General features: G+C 45.1%; 1 pseudogene; it reads right to left on the bottom strand.

Annotated features, from left to right (window-relative positions):
• Window positions 1–6,288: 6,288 nt before the first annotated feature.
• On the bottom strand, window positions 6,289–7,090 carry LOC131913731 (small ribosomal subunit protein uS5-like; annotated as a pseudogene).
• Window positions 7,091–20,629: the final 13,539 nt, after the last annotated feature.

Here is a 20,629-nt window from a genome sequence, read left to right as displayed (position 1 = left end):
AGAGTTTGAAGACTCGTTTGCTCTCTACTTACTGCCTGTGGCTCAAGATATATGCTCTCAGCTTCCTGATCTAGCTGCCCTGCCTAGATTCTAACCTCCTGGAACTATAAACCCAAACCAACTCTTTATTCTATAAGTCTCCTTGTTCTTGGTGTTTTATCACAGCAATAGAAAAGTAACTAGTCCAGTTAAAACTTTTCTCTCACCTGGTCTCATGTCGGGGCTGCAAACTGGTCATTTATATTTCGTCTTACATACTGCAATGACAAACTAATTAAAATGTGTGCTCTGGGGTCTGGGAAGATGTCTCAGTCAATAAAGCGACTGACACTCGAGCATGAGAACCTGAATTTGGGTCCCCATCACCCACACAAAAACTGTCTGTGGTGGTACACACTTGTGATTTCAGTGCTAAGGAGGATGATTCCTGGAGCTCATTGGCCAGTCAGCCTAGCTAAATTGATGAGCTCCAGCTTAAATGAGAGATCCTAGCTCAAAAATAAGATGGAGATTTACAGAGGAAGAGACCACACATCAAACTCTGGCCTCCACATATATACACACATCCAGAGAAACATGTACAAACAACACCTAAACACACACACACACACACACACACACACACACACACACACACACACACGTCATTCTGATCTACTAGCTTGAAATCAGTTGAGGCCAGCCTAGAATGCATAGAAAGACTCTCTCAAAAGGAAAAACAAAAAGGAGGAGGAGGGAGAAAGAAAAAGAAAAGAAAGGCAAAAAAGGTGTGTTGAGAATGCTGCTTCATTCTTGTAAGAAGAAAGCTAAACAATTCTTCTGTTGTACCTGTTTATGGGTGTAAAAGAAACTATGTGTTACTCTCACGCTCTCTTGACTCTTTTCCACAGCAAATTAGTGGCTTTTTATGAAACTGTCATATTACTAGAACCAAACCAAATGAAAGAACCAAACTTTAAAAAAAAAAAATTATGTGTCTGTTTCTGTGTGTGAGTTTGTGCGTGTGAATTCGGGTGCCCACAGGGGCCAGAAGAGGATGTCAGCTCCCCTGGATCTGGAGTCATAGGCAGTTGTGATCCTCCTTATGTAGGTCCTGGGAGCTAAACTCTGGCCCTCCGGAAGAGCAGCAAGCTCTCTTGACGTCCAAAGTCAACTCTTCAGCCCTAACATCACTCAAAACCAGATCTCTAGTGACAAAACAAGCCTCTTAGAGACCGTTGGCTCCTCCAACAGTCTGCTTACTCAGGACAGGGCTTCTTTGACATCTCAGCAAGGAACAGAGCAGAGAGCTGCTTCTTAAGGCTGAGGACCTGGTTTCACCTAGACAGAGGGGAGCATTGTGTGAGAAGAGCATTACCAGTATTATTTTATCCTGTTTGCTTTTCACATGCACGAGAGGATGATAGTAACACATCCCACCCCAGGCTCCTTTTAGTTCTCACTGCACATCGCTCCACCCCAAACAAGCAGCTCAGTGTTCCATGTTCATCGCTTCAAGAGCAGAGATGCCTTCCAGGCCTTGGTGTTGCAGAAGACTTGGTTTTTCGGGAATGGAAAAACATTTTTGGCAATAGTAAGAGTTGAAAAACAACAACAACAAAAGAACTTCAGTTTTCTTGTTTGTTTGTTTGTAAGACAGGGTTTCTCTGTGTAGCCCTGGCTTCCCTGCAACTCACTCTGTAGACCAGGCTGGCCTCGATCTCAGAGATCCACCTGCCTCTGCCTTCCAAGTGCTGGGATCAAAGGCATGTGCTACCACTGCCCAGCTCCAAACCTATGTTTTGTAAGACTTGGGTTTTCTTTTCTCCAAATAAATAAATAAATAAAATGGAGCATGATAGTTCATAACCATAATCCAGCACTCAGGAGGCAGAAGCAGGTGGATCCCTGTGAGTATGAGCCTGGCTTGCTCTACATAATGAGCTCCAGGCCATCTAGAGTTATATAGAAAGACCAGCTAAATCAACAAGAAATGTCCATTCTTGTTCTAGAAAAGGAGGGATTATGAGTGACAGAAGAAACTATGAGGAAAGGCAAGGCAGCTTGCCTCTTCACAGGGGTGGGGGAGATTGATTGGTTGATTGATTACCATATTAGCCATCATATCTCTGGGAACCTATGAGCACCCACAGATAAATAAGCTAATGAGATTTTTTGGGGGGGGGATTTCAAGGCAGGGTTTCTCTGTGTAGTTTGGGTGCCTGTCCTGGATCTCGCTTTGTAGACCAGGCTGGCCTCAAACTCACAGAGATCCACCTGGCTCTGCCTCCCGAGTGCTGGAATTAAAGGCATGCGCCACCACTGCCCAGCTAAGCTAACGAGATTTAAGAGGAGAGAGTTCGGGCATGCAGTGCCTAAACAGCTCAAGCTGGGCTGTAGGCCACAGAAAGCAAGCTTTGGCTCATGCAGGAAGCAAGAAGCTGGGAAGTAGACAGGCTCCCAACATGTCCTATGTACTCAAGTGTTAAGGACAAAGAAAAGCCAGGTGTGGGAACACACACCTGTAAGCCCAGCACTCAGGAGGCTAAGGTAAAAAAAAAAGATTAGAAATTTGAGACCACGCTAATGTGTAGTAAGATCCTCCCATCTGGGGAAAGGAAGAGAAAACAACCTCCAACTCAAGAGAGTTTGCACAAGGGGACTCTGGACTCAGCAGAAGACCGTGAGTACAGATGACTGAGTTCAGCTGATGAGCTGGATGCTTGTGTGCCTAGATGGCATTGAGAGGCAGAGGTCTCAAGCCCAAAGCCTTGCCACTATCTGAGACCTTCTGACAGTTAGATCTGACCTTAGGTAGAAAAAAAGAGGGATTCCATAGGTCGACAATGAGCAAATTACCAGTCCTCAATTCTTGGGAGGTTGAGGAAGTAAAATTGTGAATTCAAAGCCAAGTTGGGCTACATAGTCTCAAATAACAAAGAAATGGGGAAGACGAGGAAGGAAGAGGAGAGTAGTGAGAAGGAAGGAAGAAAGGAAGGATGGGGGAAGAGAAGGAGGGAGGAAGGACAGAAAAAGAAAACAGCAACCCCGAATGAAATCTAAAGTGAGTTACAAACAAATAAATGTATATTCAGACAAGTCTAAGTTAATGCTTTTACATGAGCATAGGCTACGGATCACTGAAGTCCCTACCAGGCAAATTTGAAATAGTACCCAATCACCTTCTCAAAGGGAACAAGTTAAAAAGGACCCTGAAGATGAGGGAGGAAGTTCCAGGTCCTACGTGTACTGTCAGGCTTTGGTTGTAAAACTGTACCTACAAAGGAGGTTCATTGTTAAGTGGGTACGGGCACATGTAGTTGCATGCTGCAAGGAGGCATTGTGTGCAGCGCTGCAGAGATCCAGCAGTCTTCACCAGAGGAGGCAGGATGGGCTAGCAATCCCGCAGATCTTCTGAGATACAACCGAGCATCAATGAAAGGCAGCGGGCGCCACCAGGGGGCAGCAGAGTCTCCATTGCAATCCACTCTGCTCAGACAGATGCACTTGCATCCTGGAGCTCCATAAGATTCTTCAGCCGGGGGCTGAGGTGTAATACAGAAAGAGGCAGCCTTTAGCCACTTGGAGGCTTACGTATATGGAATAGCAAAACTTTTCTGAGGAGTGATGAGATTATTTTCTTTTCTCAGAAGTGATAGCTAAAATTAATTTTAATTGTTTTCACGTGTGTTTATCCTTATTTGATTAAAACCAGTTCAGTGATACACTTATTGACATTAGGATTTCCAAGGTGAAATAAATGCATTAGCCTGAAGTAATCTTTTCTTCCTTTTTCTTTCTTTCTGTTTTTCTGGTATTGGCAATTGAACCTAGGCCCTTGTACATGAAAGGCACACACTCTACCAACTCTCCCCAGCCCTCTAAAATTTAAACAATATAATTGGTCTTTCTATAAATCATAAAGGATTTTTTATTTTGGTCCATGAAGCTCTGCAATATGACAGAGCACTTGCCTAGCATATGAAAGACTAAATGTAAACCACATCCAACCATATAGCTGAATAAATAAATGAATACATCTTTTAATGGCTTACTGTTACTTCTGGGAGAAAATACTAAATCCTTAGCATGTCCACGGAACACTTGTCAATCAATAAGACCTAATAGACTGCCTGTCTGCTTAAGCTCCTCTGCTTGGTATAGCTGCTGCTCTCAGAGACACCAGGACCTGTGGCTTGCATAGCTGTGTTTCTTGTTTCTTTTTAAAAATTTATTTTAATTATTTTTAAGTAAGTGTGTGTGTGTATGTGTGTGTGTGTGTGTGTGTGTGTGTGTGTGTGTGTGCGCGCGCGTATAGGTACGGGCACGTGTGTGCAGGTGTCTGAGGAAGCCAGAGGTGTTGGACTCTCCTGGATCTGGAGTTAAGGCAGTTGGGAGCTACTAATATGGGGTCTGAGACTTGAACTAGGGTCCTCTGGAAGAACAGTATGAGCTTTCAACCACTGCATCATCTCTACAGCCCCCATATCTTTTTTTCTCTTGACTTCAGTTTTTGCCCACAGTTAAAGAAGTCTCTGATAAGCCAGACGGTGGTGGCACACGCCTTTAATTCTAGCACTTGGGAGGCAGAGCCAGGGGGATCTGGTCTACAGAGCAAGTTCCCTGGACAGGCTCCAAAGCTACACAGAGAAACCCTGTCTCAAAAAACCAAAAAAAAAAAAAAAAAAAAAAGCCTCTGGTAACACAGATTGACATTAGCTCTCACTCTGCAAATCGAGTAGAAAGAATTTTGTTGTCATTTTCATTTTCTATAAAAATATCAGTGTATAAAAGCCCAATCAATTCATTGCATCAGATAAAAGCCAAAACACATAACGATAAGACAAATTTGGTATGAGTCTCAGAAGGACCTTGGCACACATTTGGCTGGCTTTCAACCCTTTGCCTTCCTGCCTCTGCCTCTGAGTGCAAGATTCCAGATATGCACACTATGACCCACCACAGTGGTGAGTGTTTGCAAACACTTAACTCTTTGAAGACTGTTAGATTTGTCCTGGTCATGTAGTCCAGTTGTCGAACCCTTGCCCAGCATGTGTGAAGCCCTAGACTCCCCATCCCCATCACCATGCACACCAAGTGAAGGCTGTTCCATTCTGTCCTCCCAGTACATGGTGCATCGGCTTTAACACTGCATTGGACAACTTTTTAAACCTCTCTAAACCTCAGTACTCTAACAAATGAAGTGGAATAATAAGATCATATTACACAGTTATTTGAGGACTAAATAGATCATGTAAAAACCTGCATCATATAGTAATGACCAATAACAAGTGTCACAAAGACATTTTTAAAAACATTTATTTTGCCAGGCAATGGTGGCTGGTGGATCTCTGGGAGTTCAAGGCCAGCCTGGTCTGCAAGACAAGTTCCAGAACAGCCAGGACTGTTACACAGAAAAACCCTGTCTCGAAAAAACCAAAAAAGAAAAAAGAAAAAAGAAATGCTATTTCAGGGATAATGGAGAACTTTTTCAGGTTACCTTTATTTCAATGGGAAATAAACATTATAATTAAGTTAAATTTTTAAGTAACTACTGACATTTATTACATGCCTACTCTGTGGCATGAGTGTTCTGTATAGTTTCAATCCATTTATTTATAGCTTTGATCCATTTATTTAAGTGTACGTGTGTGTGTGTGTGTGTGTGTGTGTGTGTGTGTGTGGCATATGCAAGTGTGTGCACACGTGAGTACAGATGCACTCAGCTGTGTGGGTGCCGGTTGAGAGGCTGACGTGAGCATATCGTCCTTAATCATTTTTTGCACCTTGTTTTCTGAGACAAGGCGTCTCCCCTGAACCCACAGCTTGCTCCACTTTGGCTAGACTGGTGGATGAGCAAGGCCTGGGGATTTACCTGTTGTCCACCTTCTCGGAGGTGGGGATACAGACATCCAAACTCAGGGCCTCATGTTTGCAGAGCAAGCACTTTACCCAGTGGGCCATCTCCCCAGGCCTGATTTTAGCTTTTCTAAGTTACACATTTAGAGGATGGGGTAAAAGTTTGGTTGGTAAAGCACTTGACTTGCAAGCACAAGGACCCGGGTTCAAACCCCAGAACCTGTTTAAAAGAAGCCTGCCATGGACACACTCACTGGTACTCTTAGCTCTAGAGAGTCAGAAACAGGTGGGTGGGTCCAGACTATTTTAAGAGTACAGCTCAGTAGTATTTTTTTGTTTTGTTTTGTTTTTTGGGGGGGAGTTGAGAGAGGAGAGAGAGAGAGAGAGAGAGAGAGAGAGAGAGAGAGAGAGAGAGACTTAATTCACTTTATTTTTCTTGTACAAAAATCCTTATGTGGTGGTCACAGCTGGAGCCTGAGTCCCCCGAACAGAAACTCTGGTGTGGGTTTTCACAAGATGGTCAGTGAATTCCTGATAAGGAGACTTGGTGAACACAGTCTCTTTCCAGAGGTTGGGGTTGAGTAGCTGTGGGTCTTGGAGATGGCATCGAAGGTGGCTTTGGCAAAGTTGCCCAGGGTAGCAGTGCAGCCCCTGGCTGATGTGTAGCAGTCATTAATACTGGTCAGCAGCAGCTTCATTGAAACCAGGAGCAGAGATGATGCCAGGGTCTCTAGGGGTAGGGATGAGGCACACAAGCACAGAGCCATGGCAGCCTATCACCTTGCACGCAACAGTGTGGGGTTTGCCAAACTTGTTCCCCCAGTAGCTTCTCCACAAAGGGGCAATGGAAACCTTGGCCAAGGTGCTGGCCTCTTGGATGACAGTGGCTACCTCCTTGGAGCACTTAACACCAAGACCAACATGACCATTGTAGTCCCCAATAGCCACAAAAGCCTTGAACCCGGTCCGCTGGCCAGCCTGAGTCTGCTTCTGCACTGGCAGGATCTTTAGAACCTCATCTTTTCGGGATGCTCCCAGGAAGAAGTCAATAATCTCAGGTTCCTTGCTGGGCAGGGAGAACAGGCAGATCCCTCCAGGGACTTGTTCTTCGTGTCCTTGACCAGGAAGCCCAGCTCCACTTCTTGTCTTTGGCTTTACCTCCACAAGCCCAGCAGCCTCCTAAGCCCACTCATCCCCATCCCACCCTACCCCACCCTCCAAGCCCTCCTGCTGCACACTCACCAGCTGCCATTTGTTGTTTTCCTGAAGAAGAGAAGTTGCCTGAAAGAGAAAGAAAAAAAAATGAAAAAAAAAAAAAAAAAAACAAAACTGATGGATGGCCCGAGGAACAACACCCAAGTTTACAAATACATATCTACCTAACATGCATGCGCGCGTTACTTACACACACACACACACACACACACACACACAGTTACATTCACAAAGTAAAATCAAAGGATGAAAAAATATATATACAAATAGTGAAAAGTTTTCCAGTCACTCAGTTACCAAATTCTAGATTTGGAGAAAATAAATAGGTTTTTTTTTTTTTTTTTTTTTTTTTTTTTTTTTTTTTTTTTTTTTACTTATGGGATTGTACAAAGATGTACATGCTCCTGTGATAGAATGCTTGCCTAACACCAAAAAGCTTGCTGCTCAATCTGCAGCACTGAGAAATAGAAAGTATCACCCACCTCACACATTTTACTCTGTGCTGCACTTTTCTTCTTTAATATTCTTGGCAATTGATACTTCATTCCCCCTTCACACACACACACACACACACACACACACACACACACACACACTCAAACAGGCTCTCACTTCACATCCCTGGCTGGCCTGAAACTCACTCTGTAGACCAGGCTGGTATCAAACTCACGGAGATCCGCCTGCCTCTGCCTCCCAAGTGCAGGATTAAAGGCGTGCACCACCTTGCCTGGTTCTTCATTCTTTCTTAAGCAATGTGTTTGATTGTTGAGTCCTTCAAAACAGCCCCCTTATAGATGGAGATCTGCATTTCCATGCTTTTCCTGCTATGTCCACATACAGATCTCTAAGCACTTACTTTTTACAGTGTGTGTGTGTGTGTGTGTGTGTGTGTGTGCGCGCGCGCGCGCGCGCGCGTGCGCGCGCGCGCGCATGTGAATGCAGGTACCAGTGGAGTCAGAAGAGGATACAGGAGTCCCTAGAGCTGGAGTCACAGGAGATTATGAGTCCTCTGACATGGATGCTGAAAAGGGCGGTTCACGTTCTTAACCACTGAGCCATTTCTCAGTACTTTTTGTCTGAAGGAATTGGTGGTCAGTAAGCATATATGTACATTTTGAATTTTGGTAGCTATTGTCAAGCTGGGTTTTTTTTTTTTTTTTTTTTTTTTTTTTTGTTTTTTTTTTGTTTTTCGAGACAGGGTTTCTCTGTGTAGCTTTGCGCCTTTCCTGGAGCTCACTTGGTAGCCCAGGCTGGCCTCGAACTCACAGAGATCCGCCTGGCTCTGCCTCCCGAGTGCTGGGATTAAAGGCGTGCGCCACCACCGCCCGGCTCTGCCTGCTTTTTGAAACAGGGTCTCAGGTAGCCTAGGGCTAACTGAACTTGCTTTGTAGCTAACTAAGGTTGGCCTTGAACACCTGAACCTCTGGCTTTCACCCTTCAAGGCCTAGCATTGCATGTGTACTGCCATGCCTGGCTTTTCGTCTTTTCTTTTTTCTCTTTTTGCCCCCCAGGTTTTGGTCCTTGTGAATCAGATTTGAAAAAATCCCTTAACACCTCTGCTTTAAATGCATTTCTTCCCAATGCCCATAACAGTAATACATTATTATTTTGGATATGAGAAAACTAAGGCTTATAGAAGTTAAGTGACTTGCTCCAAGTCATTAAGATAAAACAGCTAAATTGTACATATATTATAAAATTATTTTTGATGATTCAAGACTTATTTCAAAAAGTTGAGCCATACGTAGTGGAGCACACCTGTAACATCAGCACCCAAGAGGCTAAGACAAGAGGACTGTCATAAGTCCAAGGCCAGCCTGGGCTATATAGTGAGTGCCAGGCCAGCTTTAGCTACAAAATGAGATAATTTCTAAAAAAAAAAAAAAGAAAGAAAGAAAGAAAGAAAGAAAGAAAGAAAGAAAGAAAGAAAATTATTAAAGTTCAGAAGTTTTCAGTAACTTCCTGCCATCATTATCAAGAGAACTGTCATTGAGTGATAGATGTGTGTCCTAGTTTAAAGGGAAAGTGTTTTAACAAGATGATGTTAAGTAAACTGCCTTTAGTCCCATGGCACCACCAACTTTGAAATGTCATTCCTAGTCCCAAAGCTGAGTCCCTATCATTCACACCCAGAAGCTCAGTTTCACAGCTAGCTGCACAAAGATAGGTAAATTTATACTAGGTGGAGTCAGTTTGAAAGACAACCAGAACCATTTACTAGTCCCTGGCAAGGCACCCTTTGACATGACTGGAGCGGATGTGTGTGGGGTGAATGAACTAATTATATAAGAATCATGTGCTCATGTTGTGTACAGCTGCAATTTAGAGACATTATACACACATTATGGGGTGTTGGCCTTTAGCACGCTACGGGTTTGATTTATCTGTAGTTCTCATTAACATACCTGAGGTTTCTGCCACAGAGTTCACAAAGAAAAAATATTAGCTCAACTTGAACACAGCCATTAAAGTCTCCCTAAGAGTCTCCTAGGTGGGACTTCCCATTTGTGGAGAAAATAGAGCATCCAGGAAAGGAGCAGCCATGTCACATGAAAGGTGAAAGTATATGCACATCTGCACCAAAATGTGTTCCAGATGGACAACATGCAGGAAGGGGTTTTAAAAGTTTGATTAAAATTAAAAGTACATAGTGTGTGTATGTGTGTGTGTGTGTGTGTGTGTGTGTGTGTGAGAGAGAGAGAGAGAGAGAGAGAGAGAGAGAGAGAGAGAGAGAGAGACTAGGAGAGGCCTTTTAAAAGTGTAATTGAATACGCAGAACCTACAACATAAAGTATTAACAAAAAAGACTTTCACATTAAAAAAAATTTGTGTGAGTAGCATACCATCAGGGCTGAAGAGATCACTCGGTAGATAAAAGCACTTTTCACCAACTGACAATCTGTGTTCGACCCCAGACACCCACAGCTGGAGGGTGAGCACCTCCACTTTCCTGCTGTTGCGACACACCTACAAACATACACATACACAATAAATAAATACAACGCAAGAACAAATGCCCACCATCAATAAAGCCAGACTGGAAAACATCCAGCTCAACTCTTGTCCCAGACCAAACGCTCCCTTCCTGAAGTGCAAAGGGCCTCTGCAGGCAAGAGGAACCCGGAGCCCAGTGACACGGGCAGGGAAATCAAAGGGGCTTTTGCAAGCGGTGCTTAAACTGATGCCAACACTTGCTTATAAGAAATGAAAACTAGGGTGGTGGTGGCGCACGCCTTTAATCCCAGCTCTCGGGAGGCAGAGCCAGGTGGATCTCTGTGAGTTCGAGGACAGCCTAGGCTACAGAGTGAGTTCCAGGAAAGGTGCAAAGCTACACAGAGAAACCCTGTCTCGAAAAACAGAACAACAACAACAAAACAAAACAAGAAATAAAAACTAAAACTACACTCTGTCGAAATCAGTTAATAGCCTCAGTGTCAGCCAGGTATGGCTACAGGTCTGTAATCCCAGAGCTCAGGAGGCAGTCAGTAAGATGACCACACGTTCAAGGCCAATTTGCTATGATCTACCTAGCAAGTTCCAGGGCAGCTTGGGCTACATGGTGAGACTGTGTCTAAAGACCCAAACCAGCAAAACCCTTACCTAAACCAAAAAGTTAATAGCCGCAGTTGACCATGCTGTGGGGAAAACTGACATTGTTAGCAGAAAGAATCTGCAATATCCGTCAAAACATAAAGGCTACCCAGACATGGTAATGCATGCCTGTAATACTAGCACTCCAGTGGCTAAGACAGGAGGCATGCCCAGAGTTGGAGACTACCCTGGGCTATTTAATAAGACTAAGTCTCAAATAAATAAACAAACAAATCCATAAAGGCTTGGACCTTTGGTCCCTCAGTTCTAGGGGAATGAAGTTTTGAAGAGGATGGTTTGCAAGGACTCACAGAGGAGAAAATGAGCTGCACTCATGTCAGGGAATGAGCCCCTGCAGACCATTAAGGCCCCACTGGACAGCAGAGTGCCAGGTGTGTCCCGCAAACTGCAAGGAAGCCCATGAGCTGGTCAGAATAAGCAAGGGCGAGGGGGAATACTGGGAGACAGGTGAAAGTGGAGTTGGGGAGCACAACCTGGAGGGTCTGTAAGTCCCTCTAAGATAAGGGGAACCACTGAGGTATTCTGAACTGAGGACCGATTAAACATGACCTCCATATTTTACAAGAGCAGTCTACTGTCGTGGAAAGAACAAAGCAGGGGGGTATGAGAACAGTTGGGATGAAGCGAGGGATGCCGGGGGATTGAATCAATGGCAGCAGTTTTGGGACTATACACCAGGTTGTGGGCACCTGGTGATGGAGACTGTCTGGATGCTTCATTGGTTTACTGTTCGGTTTCTGGCAGTGCTGGTGACAGACTGAACCGAAGGCCTTGTACATACTGAGCATGCACTGTACCACTCAGCTACACTCCAGCCCAGTGAGGATTTTTTGAAATCAGAGCCACCAGGACTTGCTGGCAGCTGAATATGGGATACAAAGAAAGGATCTAAAATGATTCTAAGAGTCTTGGCATGAAAAACCAGAAAGACCAAGTTGTGGTAATATTTTATTTGTGCCAAAATGTGGTGATATTTTATTTGTGCTTTAATAAAGCTTGCCTGGAGATCAGAGGAAATAGCAAGCCATTTTAAGTAAACAAAGAAGTCAGGCTGTGGTAGCACAAGCCCTTCATCCTATCACTTAGCAGGCAGGATCTCTGTGTGTTCAAGGCCACACTAGGGAACAGAGCTAAGCGTGGTGACGCACGCCTTTAATCCCAGTACCAACCATAGAGACCTGGAGGTCTGTACAGAGAGGCAGAAAGTAACAGAGCTGTGTAGGAAGAGGAAGTGAGGTAGCTGGGCTAAGGAATCCAATGAGAGAGCAGAACAGCAAGGCAATAAAGGTGTGGGTACACAGGAAGTAACTTGCATTTGGAAGCTGCAGAGTTGGTGAGGTAAGGCTGGCTGGTGGCTTTCCCTATTTCTCTGATCTTTCTCTAAGGCTTTCACCCCTATATTTGGCTCCGTGTTTTTTATTTAATGAGACCATTTAGAAATTCGTCTATATAAAGTTGCTATTGATGGACTAAAGAAGGCGAAGAAAGTTATAAATCTGGAAAGAAGTTAGGTCTTAAATTATGGACACATGGCTTGGCATGGTGGCTCACACTTATCCTAGTGCTTAGTAGTTGAAGCAGAGGAATCAGCAGTTGAAGTCATAGTCAGTCTGAGGCCAACCTGAACTACATGAGAGCCTGTCTCAAAAACAGATGACAAACAAATAAACAAATATATAAATGATGAATCTAATCAATTTTAGATACGTAGAAAAGTTGTGAGGTCAAGGTCAGAGGGGGCTATGTGGAGGAACTGTCTCAAGAAGAGAAGAGACGGTGCTGGACATGTTGGTGCACAGCTTTAATCCCAGCACTCAGGAGGCAGAGGCAGGCAGATCTCTGTGAGTTCAAAGCCAGTTAGCTGCTGTGGGACACAGAAATATGAAGCGGGAATTCAGCTGGGTATAGCAAAGGCTAATACCTGGAAGAAGCAGGGCTCTTCCAGAGGAAAAAGCCAAGCCTCAAGGAGTCTTGGTGATATTAGCTTTTAAATATACGTATTAGCCAGTTCCTGCAATGATTTTTTTGTGTGCTAAGGTAGCTTTCACAATTCTTCTTCTTCTAAGAACTTCTAACTGTATTTTATCTGAGATACCTCTCAACATCCAAGGACAAATGCAGATAGACAAGCATTCCAGACCACCTGCTAGTCTCCTGAATTAAGGTAAATATCCATACAGAGACAACAGCCCAGGCCAGATGGATGTTAGGTACAAACCTTTGCTTCTTATGTAAATGAAGCCTAACCCTCCTTTAATTCACTCAGAACAGAAGGGCTCTCACATACCAGGTTCATGGAGCTCTGATGCAGGCTTCCTAGTTACCGAGCAGACTTGCCCTGCCTGAGGAGAAAGCCGAGGGACCAGAGAATGCCGCATTGCTTGTGAATTTGCAACTGGACTGGAGGGAGAGGAGGAAGGACAAGGATGGAGATCGAAGATGGAAAGAACTTAGAACAATGAGAGGACAGGAGGAGAAGGGACAGAGAGGAGCTAAGGATGAGAACAGAGCTGAAGCTGTGTGATAGAATTTTGTCTCAGAGGAATAAAGTGAATGGACGAAAGAGCTCAGTGTACTTATATTAATTCCCTCAGATTATTTCTGGCCACTGGTCGCATCTCTTCTAGAATCTTGGGAAGAGACTATTAGAGGCTAGACCTAAGTAGTCTTTGTTAGTTAGGGCTACCCAGTGAGACTCTGTCTCCAAAAAATAAACAATAAGAGGAGAGATGTTTGTTAGATATTCAGATAGATAGATATGTCAAATAAACAGCAAGATCATAGGAACTTGTGTTTCCTGGGAGCAGACAGAATGGGCATTAGAGGATCGAAGTGCTGATGTGAGACCAGGGGAGGGATGACCAAGGAAGAATATGGACTACAGGGACAGATATCCAGGAGGTGACGTAAGGGAGATGGAGGGCACCCTGGGAGTCCAGAGCTTTTTTACGGTTGTTGAAAAGAAACAAGTATAAAGGGATGATGCAGTTGAATGGGGGTGTGTGGAGGCGTGTCTGGGAGTTAAAGGATGCTCTGAGCTCTTGTTTCTGTATGCAAGAGTAGAAGTAGTCCTTATTTGAAGGGGAAAAAAGAGACAGCTTTATAATCTCTAATTAACACTCTAAAGGGCCAGATTCTCCTTGGGTTTCTGGGTCTGGGTGTCTCACGTCTTCCAGTGATTTCTCCCTTGAGGCCAAGAAAAGCAGCAGTCCATGGAACAATCAGCTCTGATCACTTCTTTCACAGAACTCTGCAGGCTGAGTGGGTCATGCCTGGCTCCTCACGGGGCTCAGAGGAAATTCCTACAGCATGGCATTACCACACCACAATCTGCCGTCCATTTTCTAGGGATTAGGATTCTTTGAGACTTTTTCTGGCACATCTCCAGATTCTTCCGGGCGCCCTTTCAGTTCCTGAATAAAGTCTTTCATTCATTCATGTATCCAACAAGTCTTTCTTCCCTTAGCAACCAGTCTAGCTTTATGCCACGCACCTAGGGAATTATTAACAATCTCATAAGAGTTTATAGTCCATTTGAGAAGACTAGAGAAAAAGATGGGAAGGAAAAGAAAAAGCTCATTTGGAGTAGCCCAAACCAGAGGATCTACAGTTTGAGAGCAGCCCAAGCTACTTAAGCTACAGCTAAACTGAGCCATTTAGTGAGACCATATCTTGAAAATTATGTATAAATAAATGTGCCAAAATACTATTTTAAGCTGGTGGTAACCTCGGTGGTAGATGGCATACCTAACATGTGCCAGGCTCTGGATCCATTCCCAGCATGTAGTGCACGTACAAAAAGTTACCTTTTATTTTGTTTGCTTGTGTAAGATAGGAGTTTCACTAAATTATCCAGGCTGGTCACCAACTCGCAGCCATCCCCATGCTTCAGTCTCCCAAAGTGCTGGCATTACAGGTGTATGCCACCATGATCAGCAAGCAGCAGCAGCAACAATGAAAACCCCCAAATTAGAAAGGCTATCTGTGAAGCCAAGGATGGTGGCACAGGCCTGTGATCTCAGCACTAGGGGGGGCTAAATTGGGTGAACATTGAATTGGAGACATCCCGAGCTGCAAAATAATGACTCTGCCTTAAAACAAACAACAATACACCCCAAACCAAGCCAGACTAACTGGGAAGGAAGCTCAGTGGTAGAGCCCTTGCCCAGCATGTATAAGCATAGGTTTAATTTACAGCTTTGGGAGGAAAAAAAAAAAAGAACATATGCAAGTAAAAAAAGAAAGAAAATATATGTTGATATTTTCTTTGTGCTCTAACAAATAAAGTTTGCCTGGAGATCAGAGAGCAGAGCTAGTTAACCATAGAGGCCAGGCAGTGGTGGCACACACCTTTAATCCCAGCACTTGGGAGGAGGAAGCAGGAAGATCAGGAGTTCAAGGCCACCCTGGGCTACATGAGATTGATCCAGTCTAAAAGAGAAACAGAGCCAGGAGGTGGAAGCTCACACCTTTAATGAGAGGAGACAGGAGCTCAGCCCCTTTTCAGTCTGAGGATTCCTAGAGGTAAGATGTTTCATGGTGGCTGGCTGTTCTGCTTCTCCGATCTTTCAGTTTTCACCCTGATATCTGACTCTGGGTTTTTATTATTAAGACCAATTAGAATTCGAGTTAGAAGAAAATGTGGTGGTAACTAGAATACAATACTATCTGGTCTTTATGAATGAAGGAAACATATTCACTTTGGGTAACATGGAGAACTTTATGCCAAGCCAATAAGTCTAGCACACAAAGGCAAGTACTCACATGACCCCACTTGTATACAGACCTAAACAGGTCAAACAATAAAATGAGGTTATAGGAGGTGGGGAGTGTCAGGGGAGGGGAAGACTGACCAAAGATCAAGTCTCACTCACGAGGAGTAAGTTTTCTGTGTGCCACATATTGTCACCATGGTGACATAGCTAATAGTGTACATATTTCCGAATTTTGAAAACAATGGATTTTAAATGTTCTCTCCACAAAAAGTATGTTAGCTAATGAACGCTGGATATAAGCATTGGAAATTCAGTACTTGTATCAAAATATTACACTGTACCCCAGAAACATTTAAAATTATTGTTGATGAAAAACAAAACTATGCGTGCTTCAGGTGACGGCTCCATCGGTGAAGGGCCCGCCGTGCAAGCATAAAGACCCAGGGTTGGGTTCCTAGCACCTAATCAAAAACTGGGCACGGGTGCATGTAGATATAATCCAAGTGCAAAGGAGGCAGAGACAGGAGGATCGGTGCATGTGGATATAATCCAAGTGCAAAGGAGGCAGAGACAGGAGGATCACTGGGGCTTGCCGGCCCCCCAGGATAGCAGAGTTGGTGGGCCACAGGTCCCCTGAGAGACCCTGTCTCACAAGCCAAGGTGGGGAGGCTCACTGGATAACAGCGCTGCATAAGCGTGAAGACCGGAATTCAAATCCCCAGCACCAGTGTAAAAATCTGGGGAGGGATACTTGTAATCCTAGCACAGTGGGGGGCGGGACAGGGACAGATGGACACACAGGCAGGAGGCCACGGGCTTGCTGGTCAACAGCCTAGCTCTAGGCTCAGTGAGAGGCCTTGTCTGAGGGAGTGAGAGTTACAGAGTAGTGTATGTGACCCTTTCCTGTGTACATGCCATACATGTCCATGTGCGTACCATAGACACACACACACACACACACACACACACACACACACACACACACACACCATAAGATGGAGAGCAAGAGAAGATCTCTGATGTTTTCTGGACTCCATATGGATACACACAGCACCCCGCCCCCACGGGCTTGTTATACAAACATGTACACATACTACACTCATGGCACACACAAAATAAGAGTTAAAAAAAACTGGGTGAGGCATGGTGGTGCACCGCGGGAATCTTGGGAGGGGAAGTCAGAAGGATCTTGAACTTGGGACCAGCCTAGGGTGCACAGCAGATCCTGTTTCAGGACAGAAATGAGAACAGGGCAGTGAAGTGGTTCAGTAAGCCAAAGCAGATTCATCCCCCAGCCCCCTAAAGGATAGAGAGGGCTGAGCGAAGAAACCCTGCAGGGAGTAGCTAAGAAAACAGACAATGTATTTGTGCCGTGTGTGTGTGTGTGTGTGTGTGTGTGTGTGTGTGTGTGTGTGTGTGTGTGTGTGGAGGTCTGAGGAGGACTTTGTGGGGTCTAGAGATCGAACCTAGGTTGCCAGGCTCGTAGGTTCTGAGCCAGGCATGGTGGTACACGCTGCAATCCCAGCATCTGGGAGTAGAGGCAGGAGGATGGGGAGTTCAAGGTCGTGCTCAGCTGCATAACCAGGTGGAATCCAGCCTGGACTACGTGAGTCTTCTCTTTCTCAAACCTCCACCATGCCAACATGTATGTAGGTCTCAAAAAGGAGGAAATGTTCAATTACTATGTTGATTCCAAACATTTCCTGAGTTTAGTACGGTGCAGGTCAGTGGTCGCCACTGTGAGAGTATCAGGTAGATGGAATTCTGTTTAACACAACACAGGATCAGTTTGCAGTCAATTATCTCTTCTGTCACCTGGGCTCATTTGACCCCATCAGAGATTTTGCGAAATTGCTGATTCCTGAATTGAGGGTAACTATTTCATGAACTTTTTTCTTTATTTTGAGACAGGTTTTATGTAGTCTAGACTGGCCTTGAACTCCACATGTAGCCGACGATGACTGTGTCCTCCAGGTTTCCTCTTCTTTATCTTCTTCCTGAGTGCTAGGATTACAGGCAGGTTCCACCACAACTGTTCCCTGGGATTATTACAAAATCTCTCAACAATTATTCCTAACTATGCTACCAAAGACACAAGTGGTAAGATGGAAACATTCAGTGCTGATTGGTGCTTTTTGTTTTGTTTCAGAGACAGGGTCTTCCTCTGTGTAATTCACTATGTATCCCAGGCTGGCCTTGAACTTGTGGCCATCGTCCTCCCTCAGCCGCTCGGATGCTGGGATGTATGAGTCATCCTATCCCACTAAGAAATAGAATTTGGAACCTCCTACAAGGTAGATTCAACAATGGAACAAACCACTACTATTAGATAAGTCTTCCTTCCCTTATCGAATACTGCGATGTTCTTTAAGGTAAAAGTAATCTGGAGACGTTATTTTTGTCATTATTTTAGAGCTTTTATTAATCACTGATGGGAACTTAGAATTTTCCATTGTCTTTCCACAATGGGGAAGAAAGGAAAAATCTGATAAAAATAAATATTCTGAAATACTAGAAAAAAACAAAACAACAACAAAAACCAAACCAAATCAAATCAAAACAAACAAAAACAGAGCCAGCTGGGCATGCAGCTCAGCTTGTCTAGCGTGCACAAAGTCCTGGGTTTTTATCTCCAGTACTGTGTAAACCAGGTGAGTAGCACACACCTGTAATCCTAGTATTTTGGACACGGAGGCAGGAGGATCAGAAGTTCAAAGCCAATTTCAGCTACATACTGAGTTCAAGGCTACCATGGGTTCTGTGAGACCACGTTTGGTTTGTTCTAGGTTAAGTCCCCACCAAAAGGAAAAAACTAGAAAGGGACGACTGGTGTTGCATATTTTCTCTGGCATGCTAGGAGTTAAAAACACAAGTTTATTCACGATATAGCAAGCTATAGGGAAAATTTTACAAAGGGATTTCTCTTACAGATTTTGGACTCAGATAAAATTTCTCTTCTAATAGAACGCATCCATTTAGAATAGCAGGATGGTGGATTAATAATGTCATTCACGCCTCTGTCTTTGCCATCTCTTGGCCTGGTTTCATCTGCAATCTTCTATCAAGATAGTTGTAGCATGCTATCCAGATCTTAAATATTAATAACTCTATCTCAGTGAGGAGGGGGGAAACCTCTTCCAACTATTTTCCCTCTAGCCTCGCCAGGAAGAAGGAGGAGCAGGTTTCATCAGGTCACTACTAGAGTCCATGATAACCTAAGAGAAATCAAACCCAAACATTACAGAACATACATGTATTGAAACAAGTCATGATTAATGGATAGATCAGCATACAGAAGAAAGCCCTTTCCCAATCTGCCCGTTCCAGGTTCATTGTTATTCTGTCATCTCCAAGCGTTCAGAGTATTTTACTATTCCTGTCTTCTCGGTAGCCACAGGCAGAGCCATACCGCAATGCTAGAGACTGAGTCGAAGACATGAAGAAGCAGCCGCTGAATTGGGGCCTTGAACCCCCCAGAGCTCTGCCCCATCCTCATATTTTTGATTACTCATATTTGTGAAATAGGTTTGCTTTTTAAAGTCTAAATTTCCTTTATTAAAATTTTATTTTTACTCCACATACGCGAGTGTCTTGTGTGGATTGTGCATGTGAGTGCAGTGCCCTAGGAGGACAGAAGGGGGAGTAGGATCCTCTGAACTGGAGTTCCACTTGGTTGTTGAGCCTTCTGACCCGCTTGCTGCGCCCAGTCCTGTGCATGAGCCTCATGTGTTTATAACCACTGAGCTGTGTTTCCAGACCTGTCTTCTTTTGGTCAAGTCCAAGAAATCTTGGTGGGTCATTTGTTCACCGTTCACAAATTTGAGGGAGACAAAGTTGAACTCGAAGTAACTCTAGCTCTACTACCTCCTGTCTGAAAAACTTCAGAGCTCAGTGTTGCGAAACAGGTTAATACACTGTTTTGAATGTGGTCAGATGCTTCATAACCGCAGGTTCTTTAGAGTCTTGCACCACAGCACACGGAACTCTCAGGGGATCTGAAGAGTGATAGCACAGGCAAATGAATTTAAGCACACACCCTTCTTCCCCGAACCAAAGTGCATGCCGAAGATTTTTTTCTTATGCGCCCTGATTATTTGAACTAGAAAAGCAACCATATGTTGAAAGTAACCATATATATGGTTTTCTCTCAAATTTCTAAAGCTAGTGATTCCGTGTGTGTGTGTGTGTGTGTGTGTGTGTGTGTGTGTGTGTGTGTGTGTGAGAGAGAGAGAGAGAGAGAGAGAGAGAGAGAGAGAGAGAGAGAGAGAGAGAGAGAGAGAGAGAGAGAGAGAGAGAGAATAAGGGCTTAATAAGGGCTTAGGTATCTGCAGCTTGTTGTGTGACCCAGGTACCAGTGGGGCCCAAGACACCAAACAAAACAGTGACCTGAATAAATTGTAAATTCATTCAGATTTAACTCTGGCCGCGGCAGAAGCTTGCCAAGACCTCGAACGCAGTGAGTGACTTGGGACAGAATCCCCAGCAGCAACCTCAGGCACCAAGTTTCTCCCGCAGCTTCTTGCTGGGGAGTCCTGTACCCGGCAAGACGAGGACCAAGTTCAAGGGCTCTTTCTCCAAAGGACAAAGACCTCCGCTGTCTCGCTCTCGCACTCAGTGGCTCAAGTGTGCGGAGACCCACGCACCCCGCCCTCCTCTCCAGCGCGGGTCAGCACCGCGCGCGAGGGACTCCTCGGGCCTCGCCCCTAGTGATGTCGCCGCAGGGCGGGCGAAGCCGGCCAATGGCGACGCTGGGCCGCCTTGCTCCTCCCTCTCTCCCGCGCTCCTCCCCCCCATCCCTGAGGTCGTAACTCCCTCCTCCCTACAAGCCTCTATCCATGCGATCCCCCCCCTCCCTGGAGCTCCTCCCACATCGCCCCTTCCTATGCACTCCTCTCCCCACTCCCTCGCGCTCCTCCCCATCACTCCTCCCAACAAGTTCCTCTCCCCATCCCCCGCACTCTTCCCGGTCCCCCGCGCTCCTCTCCGTCCCTCTCCTCTCCTTCCCCCTCCCACGTGCTGCTCCCTGGCGCTCCTCCCGCTCACGTCCTCCACGCTCCTCCCCTCCCTCGGGCTCCTCCCCCTCCCGCGTGCTCTCCCTCCTCCTTCCTCCGTGCTCCTCCCCCCCTCCCTCGTGCTGCTCCCTGGCGCTCCTCCCGCTCGCATCCTCCACGCTCCTCCCCTCTCTCGGGCTCCCCTCCCTCCTCTCCTCGTGCTCTTCCCCCTCCCGCGTGCTGCTCCCTGGCGCTCCT

This window comes from Peromyscus eremicus, chromosome 6, assembly GCF_949786415.1.
Source record: "Peromyscus eremicus chromosome 6, PerEre_H2_v1, whole genome shotgun sequence".
In the NCBI taxonomy this organism is placed as follows: Eukaryota; Metazoa; Chordata; class Mammalia; order Rodentia; family Cricetidae; genus Peromyscus; species Peromyscus eremicus.
This window is presented reverse-complemented; position numbering and strand designations above follow the sequence as displayed.